Source organism: Anser anser (assembly GCF_964211835.1).
Source record: "Anser anser genome assembly, chromosome: 1".
Classification (NCBI taxonomy): Eukaryota; Metazoa; Chordata; class Aves; order Anseriformes; family Anatidae; genus Anser; species Anser anser.
The window spans coordinates 95,765,688-95,790,473 of record NC_139720.1 but is presented as its reverse complement, the minus strand read 5'-3'; the positions used below and the strand labels follow the sequence as shown (position 1 = coordinate 95,790,473).

At 44.6% G+C, this 24,786-nt stretch overlaps 1 protein-coding gene and 1 long non-coding RNA gene across 4 annotated transcripts in view; both read right to left on the bottom strand.

Moving 5' to 3' along the window:
* The window catches only part of LOC310892530 (uncharacterized protein), a 164,812-nt gene that overhangs the window by 21,302 nt on the left and 118,724 nt on the right, over nt 1-24,786 (bottom strand). The gene's annotated exons all lie outside the window — the stretch shown is intronic.
* Nucleotides 3,965-21,606, bottom strand: LOC310886025. The gene is made up of 2 exons (XR_014575082.1): nt 19,840-21,606; nt 3,965-5,700 (listed from the first exon to the last, which is right to left on the bottom strand). It is a non-coding gene; the product is annotated as an uncharacterized lncRNA (long non-coding RNA).

Below are 24,786 nucleotides of genomic sequence, written 5' to 3'. Positions count from 1 at the left end.
CTGTCCAGCCCTGCGTGGGGCTTGCACCAGAAACCTGGCTTTGAGCCACCAAGAAGTGTCCACCCCTCCCAGGAAGAGAGCTGATTTTTTTTTCAATACCGTTTCTATTGTTCAGGAGATTAAGGATGTGGTTGAGGCTTGTGGCGTTTTTCCTCTGGGATCTAATTAGGGAGGAGGAACAATGAATCCATATACTCATTAACTCTTCAGAATCCAAAATACATCAGAAATGCCACAGTGGAGCAGGGCAGAGGTTTATCTAGCCCACTGTCCCTGCTCTAACAGCAGCTACCACCACACATCTTGGGAGATGGACATGGGAAAATACACAGTGATTCTTGGAGGCACTCCAGCACTACCCTGTACCAGTGGCAGTGTGCCAGTAACTGGATGATAAATGTTACAAATTATCTGCATATTTTTATAAAGGCAAGTTTTGCAATATTTGATATTTCTCTTCAAGCTGCAGTTTCTGGCATCAGGGGGTTGCATAGCTGCTTTGTTTGAAGGGAAAGAGGATTCAAGCTGTCACGACTACATCAAAAAGCCTGAAAACCTCTCTGTGCACCAAAAGCACCCATACCCAGAAGGTATAAAAAACTCTGTGGGGGCTCCATGTATTTAATAATACTTAATTTCTAAATGTTGAGGGCCTACTCCTTGATGACTGAACACCTGAGATTAGCAGCAGTGCACACAAATACCTTTTCTTTGCACAAAGATACGCATTTTTTCTTGACATTCACAACACCTTGGCTCTTCTTTTCAGAGGGAGCAAGCACCTCGCTCTCTCATGATCTCCACTGAGCCCTCTGCCCACAGCATAAGCAAAAGTCTGAAAACATTCAGATATCCAAAACCAGACCCACAAGTTAAAAACAAACAAACAAAAAACCAATCAGCTTTGAGGCCACCTACAGATATACATAAGCCTAGCTAGAAGAAATACTGCTGAAATGCTGTGGAGTAGATGTCTCTTTTATGGCCACCGGTATATTTTAACCAGCCAAGTCACTATTTACCAAATAAAGCTACATATAATATGCAAAATCTGCAAAATTTTGCAAAATGCAAAAAAAATCTCGTGCTTGTTTAATCATATCATCTGCACTCTGTCCCAACTCCAGCAAGGGTTGCTAACATTTAGTCCGTCAATTAAGACAGATGAACATTTAGAAAGAACCATCTGGCCAGAGAAAAGTTTCCTTTGTGTCCCCCTTGCAAATGACACCGACATGTAGTATTTGATCTTCTACTAGCTGCTCTGGGGTAGTTTGTCCCATGAGAATACAAAAGGAGCTTCTGCTCCCAGGGCAGAGGCAGGCTTTCCAGCAGAACAGGCTATGCTTTTAAGATCGCAGACTAGGAAACCTCAAAGCATAGTCCAAGGTATTTTACAGGACATTAGTACTACTAATTACTTTTGTTCTCTGGTAGACTTAGACTTCCTTGAGTTGTTTTTCTTTTTTTTTGGTTGTTTTTTTTTTTTTTTTGTCTTTTTTAAAAAAGGGGAAGTAAATCACAACATACATTTAGGAGTGCTTTACTGTACACTTTGATAGAGAACACATGCAAATGTACCAGGGAGATTCACTGATGTTCAGCTGAGAGCAGCCCACTCAAGTCATTTCCCATTTTGCCATTTCTGAACAATGCAGTTATCCCCTGTCCATTTTCAGCTACCTGCGTATACCAGCTTTCAGACAGCTGGGTATCATCACACAACATTTTATTTAGGGTGGGCTTTATCTATCTTGCAATGCATCCAGTTGCACTGGCATAGGCTGACAGGTATCTCTGTCAGCAGATTTCTTGCTGGGTGTCTTTCTCTGTGACTGGGCTATGGAAAACCAAATTCTCCTTGGAAATCGGTAATAGCAGGGGACATGGAAGGGACACACAATTTTATTGTTACATTCAGGAGTCATTAACGACAGAGGTTTATACTGGCCTATATTTAAATCTTTCGTCTGTAACTATGACCTCTTCCAAAACATGGCCAAGGTGAATGAGATCCTCCCCTCATCCCTGAAAAGATATGACTTAAAATTTAATGTTACTTAATTAATCCGAATACCAAGTTTTTCCCTTTCTAATTCCATTGTCCAACTCCGGTTATGCAAACTGTTGTTCAGGTAAAGCAATCTATGTGTATTTGTATGCAGTGCCCAGAACTATATACAAAATTACAATTATTCTTTCATTAAATTTTATAAATGAGCTTTCACATATTTATTCCAGGCAATCTTTTAAAAAGAATGATCTTGCACTGAAGAAAAAGAAAAATGTTTTCAAATAAATCCAATTTTCATGAGAGAACAAGCTTTGGGAATAATTTTTGAGCATAAATACTCAAAAAAAATGTAAAAGTATTGTTTGTGCAAAAATGACAGAGGCAGATGAAAGAACTTTTATTTGTTATTATCTCACACAATCTTAATTTAGGCAATAGTATCCTCAGCTAATACTACAGGAAGAAATTGGAAAGGATGAAGTTAAACTTTTAATTGGTTGTTTACTGTTTCAGTTCCACCTACCTGCTCAACAGTGGGATGGCTTAGGGATAATACTGGGTGTACTGACTGTAAATAGGCTGCAAGTTACGAGCCTGTGAACAAGCCACGATCTGATGTAATAAATCACAAGTCAAACGCTCTTGTGGTTCGTGACATCATGGGCACTTGAAGCTCTATTTATAAGCTCTGCTGTGCGCTGTCAGAGTATTGCCAGTTCAGAAATGCCTGCTAATTAAAATGTTTAGGATTCTTTTCTTACGCTCTTTCTTAAATAGGGTGGGCGACCTATTTTCAGCAAATTTAAACCAATACAAAGACAGGACTGCTCGGGGCCACGGTTCACTGGGGCCAGGCATTTGCATTCAAGGGGACCTGGTGGAGCCGAGCATGCAGGAGCTGGGCCACCAAGCTACCAGCTTTGCTCTTTCCGAAGCAGATTTTCTTTCTGCTTCACTAAGGTGATCTGAAGCACTGACAAAGAAATATTTGAAGAGGGCAATGAGGACAACAAAGAGAAGGCAAGTGGTGATAAGATGACGAGAAAGTGTCTGAAAATGGTCAGCATGGGCAGAAGGCTGGAGGAGGCCCTCCTGTTAATGCTCTGCTGTCCCACTCGTACAGTTTAGAAACGTTCCCATCCACACCACTGTTTGTTGGGGATTTTAAGGGTCAAATTCTTCTGCTATAGCACAGAGCAAAATGGGTTTGCCTACATCTGCTTTGGATGTAGCACTTCAAGCTGCTCTAACAGGGCTGCAAAGGCAGCTGGAGCACCTCTGGGGGCTGGGAGAGGCAGTGCTTGAGTTGCGACCGCCCTGGTGACTGGTCAGAAAACACAGCCCTCATCAGGGAAATGCTGAGCCTTAGCTCCTATGCGTTAGGCTGCTCTATGAGCAGCAAAGCATCAGCTGCTCCTACTGACTGGTTTTTTCAGATCAGGATCAACGAATTTCCAGGATCAGTCCCTCACACAAAACCCAGCAGAGCAGCGCAGGCAGCTGCCAGCACCAGGATGCTGTGGGGTGGCTGAGGAACTTCAGAAAAATTGCCCTGTGTGTGCAAGGCTTTAGAGAGCAAGGCACCACAAACACTTCTAATCTGACTGAGGAGAGACACTGCAAAATCCTCAGGCATACTCACTGATTGATAAAGCAGACAACAGGAAAAGAGATTTAAGCAAGACAGGAAGAGGATATTGGCAAGCTTCTGAGGTTTATAACTATTTAATTCAATCAGAGAAAGGTAACAGCTGTTTAGTTAACACCAGTGTCCCCATATAATTAGTGCAATTATGCTGAAATATATTACCCTGTTTACATCAGTTTGGCTGTGCCTTCCCTCAATGTTCAACACATTTACACTGCTAAGAAAGCGCACCAGCTAAACACGTCTCCATCTGCTGTGCCAGCCCCCTTCCTGGGTCCCAGCTCTCATGGGACTCTGTGATGGTCAACGCATTGCTGTGGCTAGGAACTGGGCAAAAAGTCTGATTTTAAAATTCATTAGGTAAAGTAGGGCTCCTTCCCGGTACTAAACTGCACAAAGGGTTACTGTAGTTTTAATTTGCAGTGTTGCTAAAGCCACAGCAGTCTTCTGTTATCAGCAAGGTGATCTTTGGAGACCTACCCAAACAGCTGGAGGAAAATGGGACATCCCCAGGCATAAAGTTTTTCCGTGTATCTGTCTGCGCTGGCAGACCAACCTATGCATAGTATGTACGAGCCTGATTTGTGCGAGGACTGAGCTTGCAGGACTGCCACTGAGGCCAGTGTACACTGCTGTGAAGCTCTTCAGAAGAGGAAGCCCAGCTCTCTGATACAAAGGCATTGGTATTGCCAGCTGAAATTACAGGCAAAAGGACAATCAGCAAGTGCCAAAGAGCTAAAAAACAGATACTTAAGCAAATCCTGTATGAAATATGCATGATACAATTTCCTTCTGCTTTCAGGATCAACTGACTAATTGTAATTAATTGAATTGTTAGGGTAAGGCCCATTTCCTAGAGGAACTTGTAAAGGATTTCCTAAAATAGCCCTCCGAGATTTCCAGGCCTCTTTCATGTCCTGCCAAACAAAACTATAAAGCAGCCAAGTAGTCCTGAACTGAGAGAGTCCTTCCCCTGCTTCAGAAAGGTGGAGGTGGTGCTCTCCTGACCTGACTGCTGCAGTTTTCCCCTTGAAATGATCCCTGCATTTCACTGGCATAATGCAGGAAGGAAGCAGGAGTGACTTGTGGCTGGCGTGATAAAGAATCTCTTTATGAGCATCGCTGCTGGGGAGAAGCTTTATCAAGGAAGAGCGTTGTGCTCTTGCGCTTGAACTCGGTCCATCTTAGTTTCTGACAATTGTTTCCAGCCAGGACTGACGTCTTGAAGCTAAAAATTGCAGGTATCCAGCGGTGCTTAGTTTGGCCTTGGCGTTTCCTAAATCCGTTCATTCCCGTACAACAGACTCTGCTATCTCAAGGGCTCGAAAGGGAAAGCAAATGCCTGGGACCTGCAAGGCAGGCAGGTCAGGAGCCTGGCTAACAGGCTGCAGCTGAGCACCGATGACTGGAGATAGTGACCAGAAGCTGTTCCCAGCTGGCAGCGGTTCAGCTTCCTGTGTGACATGAGGCAGTGGCTTGGGGCCAGGGACCAGCGAACAAAGTACCCTCAGTATAGCAAACAGAGATGCCAGGGACTGGGTGGCTTAGTAGAAGATGGGCTCTTCTCTGTTTTTTTAGACATAGCCTCCCGCTGCCGGGGCAGCAGTGCTGTTCAGGCTTTTTCATGACAGGGTACATGAGCAGAGGACAGTGGGTTTAAGGATATTTGGAAATTTTCATTAGCGCTGCGGTGAGCATACGGAGAAGCAAAACTTTACTCCTGGCTTGCTGATACTGCTATCCCATCCTCTCCACAAGTCCACCAGGGATTTGTAATCCTGAACAGCAAGTGCCAGCCCGTTGGAGGCGTCTGCCCCTCACCTCAGCGGGGAACACCAGGAGGTGCAGTTTGGGCACACGAACTGTGTGCAGTACTACAGAGAGCACAGGAGCCGTGTCTCCTGCCCAGCCTCTTGCGCCCTCTTCTCCATTACACATGGACACAGCCTTCCAGGTCTGAACATGGGACTGGGGACGCCTTCACCTTTAAGCAGCTTTCCCATTTCTGCAAGGTCTAAAACGCCACACCTAGAAATTTCTGAGACAGGAGGAGTTAGCAATTCAAATAAGCAGCCTGATATTCAAAGCAATTGTCTGTCAGCTTCCAAGTCTTTAAAACAAGGTTGTGCAGGGACATGAGTGAAGAGAAAACACTCGTATTAATGAGAGAAGTGAGTAACAATAGACTTAATTAATCAATAACTGCACCGACACCCTTCAGAACCGCTGCCAGCCAACTGGAAAGTTTCTCTCTTGTGTAACAAAGTCAAACTCTAAGTGCTTTATTGCTCAACGGAGAACTTTTTTTTTTTTTTTTTTTTTTAAGCCATAGGTTTGCATTTCATCTGGAATTACTGACCTTTCATAAACATTGACCCTTTCATGTGCACTCTTTTTTTTTTTTTTTTCCCCCTCTGGTGAAAGGACGAGGGAAAATGTCAATTGACATTGAACTGATAAATGAAGTGTAGTGCCTCAGAAATACCTGTGGATGATTTCTCCAGAATGAACAATGTGTCCTAGAACACATTTTGAAACGTGGACTCTGAGTTGGTATCTCCCAAGGACATACCTGCTGCATGTGCTCATGAACACGTGCTAGAAAACGTCAAAAAATATTTTCTTTCTTTTTTTTGTTTTTCTTTTCTTTTTGTTATGATAAGAGCCCTTGCTCTTCCAAGGACTATACAGACACAGAGCAGGAGACAGAAAAAACATCAACCTGAGGAGACAAGATGGCCATAAAAAAGGAGAGAGAATGGTACTGAAGAGACCAGTCAAGATAACACCAAGCAGAGCCTACAATCTAGTGCAGAAGTGGTTTATCTTAAACCAGAAAAAGGCACTCCTTATCAGGGGTAACTACACCCGCAGGTAGAGTCAGACGTGCCAAGGAAGGGAGCCCCCAAAACAGAACAAGAAAAATGCTATTTTTACCTAATGGGAAAAACAGCTCTTTTAAGACTCCTTCCTGTGGCAAGGGGTTTTAAGACAGCCCCCCCCACAGCCCCAGCTGAACATACAGCAGGACAGGACTCCCTCCTTGTCTGACCTAATGTACTATCGTCAGTGGGATACTCCAACTTGTCACCATGTACGCAGACAAACTAGATGCACAGACATGGATTCACTTGAAGAGCAGTATCTTCATTCCGCTTCATATCCTGGCTGCATGTAACAACACAAGTGATTCCTGGGACCCCTCCCCATCTCATCTAGGGAAAGAAAAGGGGAATACTGGTCACTTATCCTTCACTGGTGACCTGGTGTTTAGGAACCGAGGCCTTGGTATTTCAGCCCCTTTTCCACAGTTCTTAGCAAGTTCAGGAGGAATAATTCACAGTAACCTTGGGCTAGTTTTGACTCACAAATGCAATGAAAAGACGCATCGTATCTCCTTACCAATATTTCTGAGTCTGCATGTTTCTTCTGCAAGCTATTTTAAAGAATAAAGCTCCCTACTCTACAGAACAGATTTGCCGCCCTTAAGTCATCTGACGAGGCTTTTAAGATCCAAACCTTCCCCCCACGCTCCTCCGTACACACTCATTCTCCCATGTCGTGATAAGTGTTGTGAATCAGCCAGATATTTAACAAATACAGAGAAAACCCCACTGGAAACAAGTACACATTTATAGAAATTTTAAAGCTATGGTAACTGCTTAGATTCTAATCATTGCATCTAATAAAAAAAATCCATCAGCCAAGCATCAAATTCCACAGTGACATCAACACTGTAAGTTATGCAATATAAGCAAGAATATTTTACATACTAGGAGACTACAGAAGGGGCAGGGTGCAGCAAGGAGAGAAAACAGTGGAGGATTGGAAGTGTCTGTGAAAGAACAGTATTTTTCCTTCTTATTAACCCTTGTGTTAGTCTTTTTTTTTTTTTTCCCCCCGTCAACATACAAGAAGCACCCCCAAGTACACATCTGAACGTGGCCCTGTAGCTCTGCATCAAGCTAGGTCTTTCCGGATTGATAACTGGAAAGAGCTGATCATTTGTGATGCTGGCTGACCAGCTTCCAGATCCAACTTATGCAGCTTGCGTAGGAAAGGGAGAAAAAAGAAAGCGTTCGTTTCCCTTACCCGGGAGCTCTACGGTTGTTGTTGTCCTATGTTTTCATTAATCTTGTTCGGTGGACCAAGCACTGCTACTCTGAAGCAAGAAAGGGATCAAAGATAGCCCTAAATGCATTTTAAATGGATCTAAGTGTAGCAGCATATTATAGGAAACTTCTGTTCATCCAAGGAACTTGAGAGAAAGCAGAGGCCACATGACTCAAATAATCTTCTGCATTATTCATTTCTGGGCCACACCGAACAATAGGCAGAGAAGTGGTGACAAACATTTAGACCCTAGGATAGATTTGTACTCTGAAACAGGCTGGTCTGTGGATTTCCCATCAGGTCTTGGGTATCTCTAGACTGTGCATGGGCAGTGCTGAGCTGAGCCAAGGCTTCCCTGCAGATCCCTGCAGCATGCTGCTATGCTGATGTACCCAGTTTGAATGCAGTATGGCCACTTTTATGCACTGCTGGGCCACAACATACAACTTTCAGACCTGAGCTGGCTGGGGATGGAGAGAGCAGAAAAAATGGAAAAAAGAGAGATTGGGTAGCAGGGAGCAACAATAACAGTAAATGATATATAAAGATAAACAGCATAGTTTATAAACAACGTAATTACAAATCACATGGTTTATCCTCAAAATATCACATCTCTGGTAATAGCATCTGCCAAAGGCCCTTATGAAGTACTTCACAGCTTCATGATGCCTTTACAGCTAAGACGCCACATCAATCTGCTGTATCTCAGGAGAGTCTTAGAAAATAGGATCATCTGTCTAATCACATAACAATGCAGGATGCAGGGAAGCTGGAATTAAAGCTGCAATCCTTAGCGGGTAGCAGCCTTAGGCACTGCCTCAGTTTTACATCTCCCTGCCTCAGAAGGTTTCCAGAAGGAGTCCCTCACTCACCAAGGGTGTTCACCTGGACCAGCTGTGAGTTCAACAATAGGCTATCGTGAGCTGGACCGGGGATAATCAGTTCACACCAACCTGTCTAAACAGCTCATCCTTCTAAGCCATTAACAATGGGAGCATGACAGAGCCTGCTCCTTTCACCACGGCGGACTTTAGACAGGACTTTTAGATACTCCAAGCTTAATAACCTTCTTGGAGGAGGTATGCTAATTAGGTTCTGTTAACTCACTGAATTTTTACAGAACATGAACAACTTCTTACTGTCATAAACTAGTGATAAGTATCTATTATCTCAATTAACTGATGTCATTCCAGGTGAAACAGATCATGTTGTAGGCTGCAATCTAAAGTGAGTAAGGATCTTATGGACCCAGATCCACTTTCCCTTACTCTTGCATACATTAGAGGAACTGCACTGAAGTCAATGTGGTGGCCATTGCTATGATCAGTATTGGAGTGCTTCTCTTCATCCCAACAAGTCCTGATTTAATTGCTCTCCCTCCTAGCACACAACTAGTTCAGCTGAGTCAGACTGTGCCCAGGACAAATACAGTTTGTTGTACTGGAGCCACAGTTCTTGTCATCTTCCAGAGTTAAGCCCACAGTGTTTCAAGCCTTATGTATATGCTTGAGAGCTTAAGGTAGGACCATGGGTTATGATCTACCACTGTTTAGAAATGTCTACATTTGACAAAAGGAAAGCCGTAAAAAAAAAAAAGGAAAAACCACTGAGACCACAGAAATATGAAATCAACAAATGACTTGGGATGAACAAAGAAACCTAATCAATATTAGATCAACCAATCTCAATGCAAACAAACTAGATTTTCATGTATACAGTGGCAATTCACATGTAGTGTTATTAAGTAAGAGATTATACACTTGAGTAAATCTAATGTTTTAACTCAAGCCCAGTGGATGCTGTTTAAAAACAATCACCTTAAATGTAGTACTTATACCATAGGTTACTGATGATGCAATTTAAAATCCATCTGTTTTACCTGTGTGCCGTTAAACTTTTCCCCCTGGCTTTGGACAAGAAATAAAGGCAGCTTAATTTCACTAAATCTCTCTCCTATTCCAGCTGTGAAATAGTGAACCACTTTATCTATGTCAGGGTATTTCCATCAATAACATTTTATTACTGTGAGTTTTGTTATTTGTACATTTCTAAGTGTAGTCACTGTAGGGCTGGATCCCAGTGGCAGCCCTGAATCCATCTGTTTAATCACAGGACAAACCTATTTCCTCCAGTTTTTCCCTTGAGTTCAAGGAGTAGCAGTTTTTGCCTCTGTAGCCCACTCAATCCAGGTTTCTCTTCACAGATGCTCCTGAAACTAAAGGGCCTAGTTACACCTATAAAGATATAAAAGTTCTTGTAGTGTTTGTTTTCCCTAAACCTCCTGTTTCCCTTTCCAGAGTTAGTCATTGTGAACCCAATGAAGATTTCCATTTATCTTTACTTATATAATAAGATCGTAGCTTGCAGCCTTGCTGTTAGAACTACAGACTTAGTAGAAATCATAGAAATACCAGGCTATAAAGACTTCACTGATCCCTGCTTTACAACAAAGTGGATCTGCCTAGGCCATCGTTGACTAACGCAGCTTTGTTTTTAAAAGACTCCATAAACAGGGACTTCACAAGCCTCCAACGCTGCTTCGCTGCTTCTTTTCCTATTTTCAGAATAAATCTACTTCTGATACTTAACCAAAATCTTTGTTTATGCAAACAAAGCTGCCCACTATTTGTTGTATAACCCTTCTGCCACGGAAGCAGGGAACAACTAACCCCTGTTCTTTTTAGAACGGCATCAGAAATGATTTTCCATGTTCCCCCTCGATCTTCTTTCTCCTAAACCCAGAAAAGCCATTTCTTTCAATCATTCCCATTTCCACCAGGTTTTCTAGACCTGTGACCCTCTTCATTGCTCACTTCTAAAGCCACCTGATTTTGTGTTTGATGCAGAGACATGCTATAGGTAGGCTGATGCTTTTTTCCCTCATATTAGCAAAGAGCTTCTTAAATGCCTCAGATACGTCAGATGATACCACAAACCGGATCAGGTTTTTCCAGCAAAGAGAGCAATTACATATAGGTAATTCAGTAACTTAGAAATTTTCTGGTATTATCACAAGAATTTCCCAGTACTCTGGGGTGTCCAGCATACCATCATTAAAATCATCAGGATGAAAATACTACAACTGAGCAACTGTGCACATTATGTTACTTTTGTTACCTTAACTCTTGGTCCCATTGTCTCGGTCTGTTTCATCCCCTGGTTGTGTCTTGTCTTCAACACCTTGCGACCATCTTGTGGGAATGACTGTCCTTTAATAGACCTATAAACTGCCAATAAACTATTGGGATTTTAGCTTTGTGGGATTGTGGGCATTAAAATGTTTTCCCTAAGTAACAATAATGTATCGAAGGACAAATCACCTAACAACATAGACAACAGAGAGAGTTAATCTGGTACTAGCAGGACCGACGGAGGAAATCCAGGCTGGAGAAGAGCAGAGCAGAGAGCTGGGGACAGCAGGTCCTTTGCCTTCCCTGGCACCAACCCAGGGAAGAAGAGCAGCTCGGGGAGGTGCCAGCCCAAAGAGCTCCATGAAATCACTTGGTAAGCCGGAAGGGGAAGAGGTGAGGTTGTGTTCAGCACGCTGATGCCAGTCCCTTGGCAGAAATGGCTTTGGTCTTGGATTCTCATTGAACCTCTTTGTTCTCCTCTGATTTTTTGAACAATGTGGTTCTGTTTCTCCCCATGAATGTAACTCCTTCTGGCTAACTACAGTTTTGTTTATTCTTTGCATAAACCTTAGGAACCGACTTTTTTTTTATTTTTTTTTATTTCTTCACAGCAGATGAACTTACCTAGTCTCCCAAAATGGTCCTGGGGTTCTCTAGAACAGCAGAGGTAGTTGGGTCGTGTCTGGATCATTACCATAAAACACAGCCAGAAGGAGAGTTAAGGGAAGTCAAGTGGTTGCATATAGTGCCATACAATGTAGGACAGCTATTTAGGTACTTACTTCTTCCATCACAGGGGTTCATGTTGTCATCAGCCTGTTCTCTAGCTTGACAGCACAAAACCACCAGGAGCTACAGAAATTGCAGGCCAGCCCAAGTTTAACAAGGGTTGTGCATCTCTGTGAGATGCAGGGAGGGAAGTGATCTGTTTAACAACAGAGGTGACAAGTCACTCCACAGTCAGCAGCATGGCACACTTTTTGCAGCAAGCCAGCTCTTTAGGCCTCCTGTTCATCGCTGTCAGAGGGGCTGGGAGAGAGCGTCAAAAATGCGTAACAGAAGAATGAAAGTCTGGGGAGACGACTGGGCCATTCAGTGCAATGTGCTTATCCGCTTACATATTTTCCTTCCGCTCAGCCCGTCTTTCTTACTCTTTCCTGAGATCCTGTGATTCTCCCCCTTCTGCCTGCAGACACAAAGCTCTAGCTGTTGCTTGATCTCATTTCTGTGACATTTCAGGCACTCTTCCTGCTGACTTGTTCCATCTGGTTATTACCCTTTGAGTGAGAAGTAGCTCTGCCTGCATGTCTGCTGAGTATCCTAGCCTGTGTGCTGAGCATTTCGGCTCCTCCTCCCTGAACAAGCAGGCTTGAGCAGGTTTATAAATAGGAGTTTTCAAATTAATAAGAGAGGGTGCGGGGGTGAGGAAGAGAGAAACTGCGCTGAAGTCACTTCAGAGGCAGATACTAATACTCTTCAGAACGACGGCTTTGCAGGCACAGCGGCAGAGGGACATTTGGAGACAGGATGGTTAAGCACCAAGGGGGGGAAGGGGTTTATGTTTTGGCTCTGCCACAAGTTCTAATGTGACGTGGGAAGTCGTAGCTCCTCTTGGTTCTTCATGAGCTGGATCCTTCAGCTTCCCTCCCAGCAAACATACTGTCATGGTTGTAGGGCAAGAACGGCATATTGCTACGCATTTGCTTGCAGATAGTAAAATAAGGCTTGCCTCTTGCTGGGATCTCCCAGGATCACTACAATAACACAGACTTCTATTTAGAGGCAGTGCAGAGACATCCTCCCTTCTGGGCAGTGCCCAGGCTCATACACATGGCACCCTCTCGCTGGGGCAGAATAAACACATTGCACTTTATGACCTTTTTTCCCCTTTGTTTCTGTTATCTCCACTTAGGGCCAGTAAATCAAACACCACAAGCACTGCTGGGAGTAAAATCCTTGCACTGACTTCCAGCCCACTTTCCAGAAGGATAAGTCCCTTATCTGTACTGCGAAGACAAAACACAGCCAGTATGACCTAATTCATACAGATGGCATGTGGGTCAGCAGCCTTCTATCAGGACAACGCTCTGCGCAGGTTACATACAGTGTTTTGTAAATGCCAAGTGTTACTGTAGTTGGTCTCTGAACCAACAAAGCAGGGACATACACCAAGATGAAAGCTGAGGAGTAGCTACAAGGCAGCTTTTTAATGGTGTATCAGTGCATATGATTAAAGACAGGTGGGGGCCGGACACACTAAAGGCAGTATCAGACCTGAACAGCACATTCTGCTCCTGGAAAGCCTTCCAGGAGTAACAAGATTATTAGACAAGCACTCTGTACTTTCAAGTCCTAGGGATCAGCGTGACATCTGCAGTGTTTAGCAGATACATGGAGGGGATGTGAGGTCAGATGTAGAGTAAAATCTGCATACAGGCGCAGTAGGTCATGAGCAATTGTCTGGGATGATCCCTGGTTGACTCTGAACATGAAGATTCAGCTCTAACCCACAGGATGTTCTGTCTTTCTGTCTGCAGTGGAAACAACTTAGATTTATTCTGGTGCAGGACAGCCAGAACATAGAACATCATGCTTGAAATACTCAGTGTACCTACAAAAGAAGGGATGTTCCTGAACCTCTTATTTCTGGACCTCACACAGGCTAAACCCCAAGCATGCCATTCTCTTAATCCACCAAATTAGGACTGATTCCTCGCAGAAAATAGGACACAGGCCTCTCCTCCTTGTATCTTCTTTTCTTTCAGAAGGTGCTTTCTGAAAAGGTTTGGAAGCTTTCATTTCCAACCATGGAAATTATTTGACACCTTCCTATACTGTTTCCCATTCTGGGACAAATTCTCATTCAATCCGTGGTTAAAACTGATCACCAGAAACAAATTCTCTGGTTTCCAGACATCCAGCTGTAAAAACCAGCAGTTTGGAACAGCAGCAAGTACTAGTTAAATTATTCCGGTGTTGTGAGACATGAAGAATTAGCCACAGATTTGCTGGAACCTCCTCAGCATCTGGAGGCATATCCAAATAGCAAGAGTGCAGATATCACTTACCCAGCTTAGAAAAACAGTACCTAGATGGTTCCTATGTTTTTACCCAGTAGGCTGATGGCATGTTTAGTAGGAAGACAAGACACTCTCGTATTCCTGGGTATTCAGTTCTCCACAAAACTCCTGCAAAAACTTTCCTGACCTCTCACAGATAGCTTCACCAACCCAGTAATTTTACAAAGAAGGTGTAAGACATGGCAACGATATCCTGCCAGCAGGTTGTGATCTGACAGCAATTTGGATTGGGAACGGCAAATTTAGCCCTTGTATTTTATTAGTTGAATGTGGTGCTCTTCCAAAGCCTGTTGGCAAAGTTAAAAGGTTGAAGGCATTGTTAAAGAGTAGGCTGAATTGCAGCCAGCTCATGCAGTCTTAACTGGAGATGTGCTGAACTTCTGAATGAAGTATTGTGTTCCCACTACCTCCTGCAATACAGAAGAAACAAGTCTTCTTCACACTGAAGAGGAAATTCCTTCTGATGGCACCAGGACATGGACAGGCTCTCCCTGTCACAAAAATGTTAAGCGCTTTTACCACTGTCATCACCCCAGGAAGCCAGCTTCTGGTAATGTCACAGAAAAGGTCTCTCTGCAGTACCACAGGACCTCAGGAAAAGTCTTTTTCAGAACTTGCCACAACAAATAACCATGCTTGGCTACTTGCCCTTTTTAGAAGCCAGTTTTCTATTTAATATTGCTTCCACGACTCCAAAATATTGATCTAAGTACCTGTCCCATCTCTCCACAAGTATCAACCACACTTTCTGCTTTGCAGAGCATGTTGCACAGCTATAGGTCCTGCTTGCTACCCAGTCTCCTGACTGCTACACCAGGGCCTTATCCACAAGAACACATTATCAAACCACAAACAAACAAAGTAGGACTAACTCTGCACCCTATTTCTGCACTACTTGCATCTGGGATTAGACCTGCTCATTTCATCAGTGGATCAGTTTCTTGATCTAGTACTGTAGCTTTCATCCCATAGTATGTGAGATCCCAAGGGTCCATGAATTATTTTTAAGATGACCACAGATAAAAAAACAAGAAAAGGAAACCAACTCAACCCATAGGAGTCCACAACTCTGCTGGAATTTTTAGTGGCTGGCAAATTGGAAAAAGGTTAAAAAACATTTGTCTGGTGAAATGAAACAGGATATGTTCCCTCAGGCATAAAATTTTGGGGGCACTGCTGAGAAACTCTGCCAGGTAGTAATAGCTGCAGCGTCTAGTTAGCACCTGTCTCTGAAGAGCAGTATCTGTGAAATTGTTAGAGGGGCACTGAGTACACAGGAGCTATTCCAGGGCTGGACGAGCCACCCCATCTGAACAGCAAGTGTTTCTTTGGGTCATAAATCACAACAAATCTGCACAGTGCAGGAAACTGCTCCTTACAAAGGGAACTACTGCAGGCTCCTCTCACCCTTCCAGCTCCCCACAATGTAACCAAGATTTTTTCAGGGGCTGCATGAACCATTCCCAGAAAAAAAGTCCAGAACACAGTTCAGCAGCAGGTCTTCATCAGGAAAATACAAGGCAAAGTTGTGCTGTCTCTGCAAGAGCATACATCGATGGCAATGACATTGTGTCTAGCAGAATGGAAAGAGAGAATTTTCCATTTTTAAACTTTCTATGAAGCAAAAGGTCAACAATGAGAAGAAAAAGTACCCTGAGTCACTCTGAATGCTCCAGCTGAACCCAAATGATACATTTGAAAAATGATAACTTAGTAAAAACATGATGGTTCTGTGTAAAAATCACACACAGAAATAAAAAGGTTACAGCATGAAATTTCTGCTCCTTTTGGTTTTCTCCCCCCAGCTTTAGTAACAAGTCACTACCCCAAAGTCTTTGCAGGATCAGCCCCTTCAGCTGGCTTATTTTTCTTCCCCTCACAAGCATGCTGCTCTTTGGGATACTGCTGGATGCCCATCCAGCATCTTTACATGTGAATCTTGCTGCCACGCCTGGAAGTTTTCCCCCACACATACATAGCCTCTGTCACTTTCCGACTTGGCCCTTTGTTTTGGTGCAACCGAGGAGTGCTTAGGAAGCCAGAGAGCTCTGCAGAGGAGCAGCTTCTCTCTTATTTGGATAATGCTGCTATCAGCACACAGCTGTTCAAGTGACAGCGTTAAAAATGAGCTGATTATAGTTACCCATGCTCTGCACAGACCTACTGAATGGTTTTGATGGGCTGTCCAGACTATTCACTTCTAGTATTTTGCTGTTTGTGGCAATATTTGCCATTAAAAGTGTGTGTGGCGGGGGGGAGGCACTGATGAGGAATGCTCTTCCTTTTAAGTCCTGCCCATCTCTAGCTTTGTTCGCACCCTAAATGGTACCTGCTAACTGGAACACAGGAGAGCTGTTTTCTTTGTGACAAGGCACCCCGAGTAGTCATTTGCATCTGACGAAAAATGCACACACTAAAATACCACGAGATATTAAAAAGCAAGAGAATATTACTGGAGAGAATACTAGCTTCCAAGTTTATCACTGCGTTGTGGCATATTACAGAAACACTAGATAGGATCCATTCAGAGCAACTGTTACATAAACACATAGTAGTGAGAGAACCAAGCCCAAGCTGCAATCTGGTTTATGCAGTACCCCAACTTAGGAATTAGTACAAGTAAGGTATTTATCTTCCCTGCAGTGCCTGGCAGCATCTTAAAATCCTGTTAAATGCCTGTGTCTTCACTTTGTTACATTGCTTTAAAAATATCTGGCCTTGCCTGTAAAGCTAGACCTACTTCAAGACTGATATACATCCAAACAAGAAGTGCCTTAGTGGGGACGGTTGTGAGGCAAATTCTCCACTGTCCCAAACAGACACCAACCAAGTCTGAGCCCAGGGCCATGCGGAATGGCCAAGAGCCAGCAGGATCTGTGCTTCCCCTGTGGGTTTGCGAGCTTCCAGCATGGATGCTGAGCAGGCAGGGGCAGGAGCTGCCTGGTGGCAGCTTGGCTCCTGCACAGGGTCCAGTGAGGCAGGCCAGAAGCTGCTTCTGCTGAATCAAACCACACTGGCCCTCACGTTGCCTTTGCTAGCCTCACTTAGAAATCATCTTTAAGTCAGGAGTATAATCAGCTGGATCATCTCTATAAGCTGGTGTGCATGTGGACCCACAGTGAGTTTTGGGTGAGGCATGTGGGAGACTAGAGACCGTGGCTACTGTGAAAAATGTTGCTACTGCAGCCAAATCCTTGAATAATGCCTGCTTTTCTGTTTATCCTTACTCTCCCATCAGTGAAATTACCTGTCATAGCTTCTCAGGACTAATAAAAAGAAGTAAGCTTTACTAAATAGCACAGCTGAGGATTTCCTCAGCAGTGATTTCTCCAACAGGCATCTCCTCCTGTGTGTTCTCAGTTGTCTGCAAGAGTCTGACCGGAAGGCTTTGCTTTGTTTTTTTTGGATGCATTTCCAAGGTCACAAGGATTTTCACACCTTTTACTGCTGGCTCAATGGCAGGTAAAGGATGTTGTAGCTAATGGGAACACAGATTGGAGCTAATTATAGAGTGATTGACTTGCCATGGACTTAATTGCTTATTAGAAGTCACACTGATCTCTGAAATGAAGTCTCTGAATCTTATAACACACAAAGAAATATCCACCATCTGAAGGATAAACCTGAAAAGCTTATTCAGATACAAGACATGGGTATCTGCACACATCTTCTTGCAGTGTAAAATATGTAGTAATTCAGCAGCGGTGCTTGGAAGCCAAATGTAGCTGCTCAGGTGGGAATGTCAGCACATGAATTTAAACCAGAGCAGCTCTGGAGCTCTACGGTCTTGCCAAGGACCAATACCAAGTCACAGTGTGAGCCAGCTACTGCTAAGTACTCACATATGGGGCAAACAGATTCTGTGTTTTCATGAATCTCCTCTTGTGTTAAGCAACTCTGCAAGTTCTCCTTTCATTACAGGGCACCAGCTCAAACCACTTTCCCTTGCTGCCTTGCAGCACTTGCTGCTTGCTGAGCGCTCTCCAAGACAGCGACCACACACTGGTGTCAGCAGAAGCAGCTACAGAAGGCAACAAGGAATCAGGGTACTTGCTTTTTATAGAGCTTTTCACGCTATGGCTTTGCCTAGTTTCAGGACCTTCAGTTTCCTTCCCCACTGTTCTTGCCTGCAGGCACCAGCTGTGTCCATTGCCTTTTCCACCCGCACCTCCTTTTTCTTGAAGTAGCTCTTTCAGGCCAGGCTCAGCACAGGCCAAAGCTACTACAGCGAGCACTGATGGGACTTGTTTTGCCTGCCTTGCAGTCCTGTTTCAGGAAGGTTGCTGTGTGCCGGGTACTGCTGTGGAGTTAAAAAGGCACCTTTATTTTTCCTCTCCCAAGCATCTCTGTTCATATCAGTCTTCTCACTGCTGACACGGCAACCTGCTTCTCCAGTGGCCCCACCACTCTCTTGAACCTCTCATGGGAGCCCCAGCACTGACTCACATTCAGAGACAGATTTTGCAGGGCTGCCTGGCAGTTAGGCTGTCCTCTCCCACCACGCAGATGTAGGGGTATGTACTTGCTTTTCCCCTGCTGCATTTCTCAGCTGAACATTTGAGTGCACGTTTAAACTGAGAGTAGCTGGAGGCAGTGCTCTTGGGAACTGCAGCAGCTCAGGAGCAGAAATGTGACACCTCACCCCGAGGTGCAGCCCCCGCTCTCTGCTCCCACCTGCCTGTTCGATGTCTTGCACCAAGTCAGGATTGTGCTCCATGGGATCCCTCTGTGGCCTGTGGCTTTGGACATCGGCCCTGCTTGCTCTCGCTTCCCCTTCAGCAGGCTCCAGCTAGCTCCTTTGTCGTTATTTCTCTGTTCCTCAATTCATACTCCGTCATAAGCAGCAGGAGACAAAGCCATGCCAAAGGGGACAGTCTTTGTACATCGCACTGTACAAACCTGAAGCTGTGGATAACACGGTTTCCCCTTTAAAAAAATACTCCTGTGCCTGAATGGGAGCTCTTTCCACTCTGACGTGTTAGCGCAATGAATTCCCTGTACTGAGACGCTGCTCACAGCCTTGAGACAAGGCACAAAGGGAGTGCAAATAAATGAACAATACGGTGAAAGAAACAAAGGGCAGAATAAAAGCAAGCGATAAATAAAAACAAAAAGGAGACCAATCTCCAAAAAAGGAGAACCAAGCCTGCAGTGCTTAAAGCTGTGCCATACAAAAACCACCATACAAAATGATGCAGAATTTCTGCAATAACTGGGCTGGCAGAAAGCCTATGGGGAGCCCAGTCAGAAGAGCATGCTGACTTCACGAGCAAGGACAGAGCTGGCAATTAAAGCACAAGTGCTGCATGATTTTCACATTGGCCTAGTGCATCCCATCCCATGGGATCCCTCAGGGTTTTACAAGGTCTTTTCCTGCTCCTGAAATACAGTCGTATTTGGGTTAACAGCTTAGCAGTGTACAGCAGCAGCTTACAAGTGAAGAAAAAAGAGATTTTTGCTGTCATAGGGGTCCTCGCTTCTTTGGTTCTGCAAAAGCTCCCCTAAAAACAAATATCCCTCACACCAGCTACTACACAAGACCAGCTCATTTTACAGAGACAAAGAGCCATAGGGAGTCTTTTACCCCAGGGTCTTCAGGCTTGTGGGGAAAAAAATAAAAGGTAAGATATGTATATCAAAGAGCCAGGTGCACGGGTCGTTGTATTGGAGGCTGGCAGGAACAGACGCAGAACTGTGTTCCCTCCACAACAGATTCTCACAACTTCTCTTCCCTCTTTTCTCCTCTCTTCCCCCCCCATCTCTCCTAGTCATAGAAGCAAACCCCTCCTCAATCAAATCCCATCTCAAGTCCCCCCAAAACCAGCAGCAATGTCACTGCAGAGGAGTTGTTACCTGTTGGACACTGAATGTTCCTGTGCTGATGACAACTTTTCCCATCACATCCGAGCTGGCTCTGGAGTCTGGTGTCTTTTCAGAGCAGAAACACTCTACTTTGGTCTCACAAACAAAACATTTAACACAACAAAGCCCTGATCTCAGAGCTCTGTAAAACAGCTTTTGCTTGGTTGTAACTATTTGCCTAGCATAACCTCTAGTGCACGACATGGCCAACTGTATTCCCTGAACACTACCTTCTTGCTCCCACATTAGGTGTGCTATGGGATGGGGAACCATAGGTCCCTGATCTGCCTCTCAGCTGTTTCAAATTGTCTTAAACTTCTCAACCTGTGCTGCTACATGTTTCAAGCCCTTCATTTGCCCGAGATCTAGTGATTACTGACAGGCAAGTTTTTGGCCAGATCAGCAAGGTGATCCAGCTTACTTGGTGACCCAAAGTGGCAGCAGGGCTGCACAGCACAGGGTGTGTGAGTGCGATGGTGACTGTCCCCAGTACCTCAGTGGGGGGTACAGAAGCTCATGAGAGCTGTGAACTTGCAGCCAAATCAAGGGACACACTGAAAGAGGGCTCCCTGTGTTTTTTTTCCTTTACAAACAGATTTCTGCGACACAAAATGCTTGTATAAGATCTTTCTGCCCAACCTGTTTAATTTTTCCCTTCCTCCTTTTTCTCTCCTGGCTGTAATTATCTGTCAAGTCTTGGTGCATATTTTCTGCTCATCCGTCTTTTAAAAATGCAGAAGTCAAGGCTTCTAGAAGATAGGCAAGAGCTCATTTCCCTCTTTTGCTCTGGTTAGACTGAGACATCAGTGATGCTAAACTTGATTCAAAGAGCCTTGATGCTCCTCACCTTTAACCATTCATTCATGCTCCTGCACCACACTCTTCCTTGACCCTAGTGTTCATGCAGCTGTCTGCTGAATTAGCTCAGGGTGAAAAATAACTTTCCCTTCAAAATGGTTATCTGGTTCACAGCATTACGACACAAACACTTCTGCCAGCACCACACACAGGACAAGTGAGCTGGGGGAGAATGACAACAAATTATCATGGAGTGGGAGAATTATAACATTTACACTGGTAACTGCAAATTATAGCTTTATTGCTGTCAAAATTCTCAGCCTGCTAGACTAAAATTGCTCAGCCCACCACATACTGAACAGGGTCAAAAGCTTAACCTATAGCTGTGAGTCTCGTCTCTACCTTCTTGCTATTAGACCACCACCAAGTATCTGCAACTTAAAACCCCCTCACCTCTCCCCACCCTCTTCTCAAAATGTGCAGTTCTTACACAATCCAGGTCTCACCTTCCCAAGCTGGAGTTCATGCTCTAAGGCTAACCATGACCCCCAATAGTTCTTGTTTATTACTTTCTGCCTAGCAAATCTTGCAGGGTAAGAACAGAGATTTCTGCTCTTCAGGGACATTTCTCTGCATTGTATCTGTAAGGATCTCATAACACTTTGCAAACATCCTTTAGTAATGACTCATGGCACATCCTCTCACTGCTGTTTAGTGCTGAAATGGAGGCTGTGGTTTGTCAATATGAAGAATGTGGTGGCAGCAAGGTCTGCGGTGCCTGCCGCTTCTGCATCTTCCTCACTAATCCCTTGTGCCATCTCCACCTCCCAGAAGGTCGACCCTCAGTTGTGCACTGCTCCATGAACCAGATGGTGTAACTGTTCCAAACACACCTCACAAAATCCTTTTTTTTTTTTTAAATATATATTTTACAGTCTCGGCAATTAACAGACTGATAATACTGCTGGGCAAATGCTGACTGATGAACACGGCAGTAACATGCAGTGGCACAGGAGCAGGAATGAGCTTTGGAGGGAGAAGAAAGGGAAGGAAAGGATGATGTCGGGAAGTGAAAGAGCAATACCTGAAACCAGTGTCACCAAAGAAGACTCTGTGCCATCAAGGCACCATCCCGGGCACATAGAAACTGAATGACTTGTCCACTGGAAAAGAGCAAGTTATTGGCAGAGAAAGCATTATTTTAAGAGATGCTGACACCTCCTTATCCCTTCGCTCAACTCCACGCATGCTTCTGCTCTGCTGTCCTTGTTTGAAATCGTAAGGAGAAGGTAACTAGTATAACCTGAGACTGTCCCACCCAGGTTTACTATCAATGGCTGGCAGCCAGTAAAGTTTCTGGACTTTTACTTTTTGAGAGAAAAGAAAGAGCTACATCCAAATGCCAGAGCTAGGCCTTGCTCTTAAAGGCTGTGTGCACATACACATCCAACAGGTTTGTTTCTGCCTTCTTCCCTTCCTTTCTTCTCTTTGCCCCTGCTATCACAAGAAAAATGCACTGATTTAATTTAAAATGGATTAAAAAATAAGCTTGTAAGTAAGTTTTAAAGATGAGTTTTAAACCAGTGCAAAGGACTGGGTAACCACCCCTTAGACTTCAGAAGGCTCTTTTGGTTTACCTTGAGCTGTTCCCCAATTCCTAAACCAGAGCGAAGCCTTGCCTACAAGGGAAACATAGTACTGCACAGTGCTCCCTGTGTGCAAGGTCAGCAGTGTGCTTAGGGTCAGCAGGGGCACTGCTCTGATCCAGCCTGCGCACAGCTCGCTGTGGGAAACATCACCCCTCCAACCTTTTATGAGATCCACACAAACCTGCTGTACATACTTCGTGCATCAGAAAACAAGAAGAGGTTAGGAAGCTGCATTTGTTTTATGCTTTGCAACTTATATGCAACAGCAAGGCCTAGCAATTTAGTAAGCAATTCTGTGTAAATCTACATAAATATGTTAAACGATCTCTTGGGCTATATTCTGTGAGCTGGCTTGGCTTCCTTGCTTTATTTCTGCACTTTCTAAGCCTAATAAAGTTCTTTTTAACCTTTGGATCACAGAATGCACTGCAATCCCCAGTCTGCTGCCCTCAATAAGCTAGGACTGTCCCCAGGACAAATACTCCTGAGCACCAAACACTCCCCCAATATATGGCACCCTCTCTGTTTCCGTCTGTTAATTCCCTCTCCCCTGCAGAAGCACTGCCCTGGCTCCCCCCTGTGATCAGCTGGCAGGGCCCCAGGGTGCAGACAAAACTGGGGCTGCCCCCCATCACATTGTCAGGATTAGAGTGGGGTCTGCCCCTAGGGACAGAGGAGATGCTGCTCACTTTTCTTCTGCCCTGCTGCCACTGCTGAAAGCACAGCTGCAGCTTCCATGTCCGGGGTATCAGGGGCACCAGCCTTCTGGCCACACTTCCATCTTTTGCTGCTCTGCCACCCCTCTCCCTCAACACTTCCAGCATGAAGCTCGTGCAGCAGGCTTGTGCCACACTGGAAGAAGATGGGTTTGGCTGTAACACGGGGGAAAATGCTCCCCTCACTCTCCTGGATTCAAAGGGACATGGGCAGTCTCCCAGTCAGCACGGCCTCAGCAGTAAGCAGACAAGAACTAACGATGCTGTTGCAACACTGAAATGCTGGCAAGAAAAAGAGAGAAGTGCCCACTAATAAAGCCAATATTTACCCTTGCTGGCAGTTAGGGGGAATGCTCATTGTCCCTTCACACACTTCAGCCATGTGAGACAATCCATCACATTACTCCTAGACCTGCAGCAGCCCGCCCTGCAGAGGTAGGCAGCAGGGGATGGAACCAAAGATGTTCAGTATGACCACACAGACTGCCACCACTGGAACTAAATGAGCATCCTTATTATGAAGGAGCGCTACTAAGCTCTCTTGATGGACCAGACACAAGAATGGGCAGGGATTTAGCAGCGAGTGGGAAAAAGTGCACTTTGAAGACAAAGAGAGATAATCAAGGCCCTGTGTAGGCAGGTGCAGGGCTGGGGGTAGGAATCAAGACTGCAGTTAACTTCCTAGAGCAGGAAACCAAAGCATGCAAACCAGCTACAACCCAGCTTCCTATTTTGCCTATTCTAGAGCACCGGAGAGCCACAAAGCCTTCTGCAGCCAGCACCTCTGGTCAACTGTGTTCAGAGTGCGCAGACAGCTGCTATTTCCAGCATCAGGGCTAGCAGCATGATCTGTCCTTCCTGCTCTGATCTCTGTGCAGGGTCACCACCACTCCTCCCACCCCTTCCTTCCCTTTTCTGTCACTGGAGTAGAGCAGATAACTTCACTTGCTTTGTCGCTGGAAAACCTGACACTGCTCTGGAGAGGTGCTGCATTTGTTTAAAAGTGCATTCAGTTCTCAGCATGAAGCTTTTTGATCTTACCGAGGGCAAGCTCCCATTTGAAAATCAGACTAGCTGCTCTAGCTCCTAATGGGACAACAGTTAGGGACAGAGGGAGCAGCCTCACGGTGAGGAAGGCTGCTCATCCCTTCCTGGCAGAGGCATGAAAGCAGATCCACATCCAAGAGCCCAGTAACAAACCAGCTCAGTATTTGTCCCAGGTTGGCCCCAGCACCTTGCACCTGACACAGTACGTAACTGAATTGCCTTCTGGTGAAAGTCGCCCTCAAGTTCAAATGCAAAACTGGCTTCTAACACAGCTGCGTTATTAATTTGTTGAATGACAAAAAGAATTGCTAAGGATGCAGGTAATAAAGGAAGCAGTATGTTTCAAAACTTAACAAAAATACTGATATGAGATTTCAATAACTTCCAGTAGGCATCTATCACAAAAGAAGCTCTGTTTAGAGCAGCTCCTCAATGCCAAAACATTTAGTCTCATTACTGTAGATGCTTAAGCAATCATGTCTTAGGCTGCTTTGTTTCATTGCAGAATTGATCACTGAGGATTACAAATAGAGCGGTAGCAAAAGTTCTGCAAAGGAAGACACAAAAGCTCACTGTTAAAGAGCTATAGACAAAATACCCAAGTTCTGTGTGGAAAACACTCAGGAGCGTAGACTTACGATCATATGACACACAAAAAGAACATCAAGGGCACAAAACCACGCACTCACAGGTAGGAAATGCCAGGATTAAAACTGCCTATGAAACTT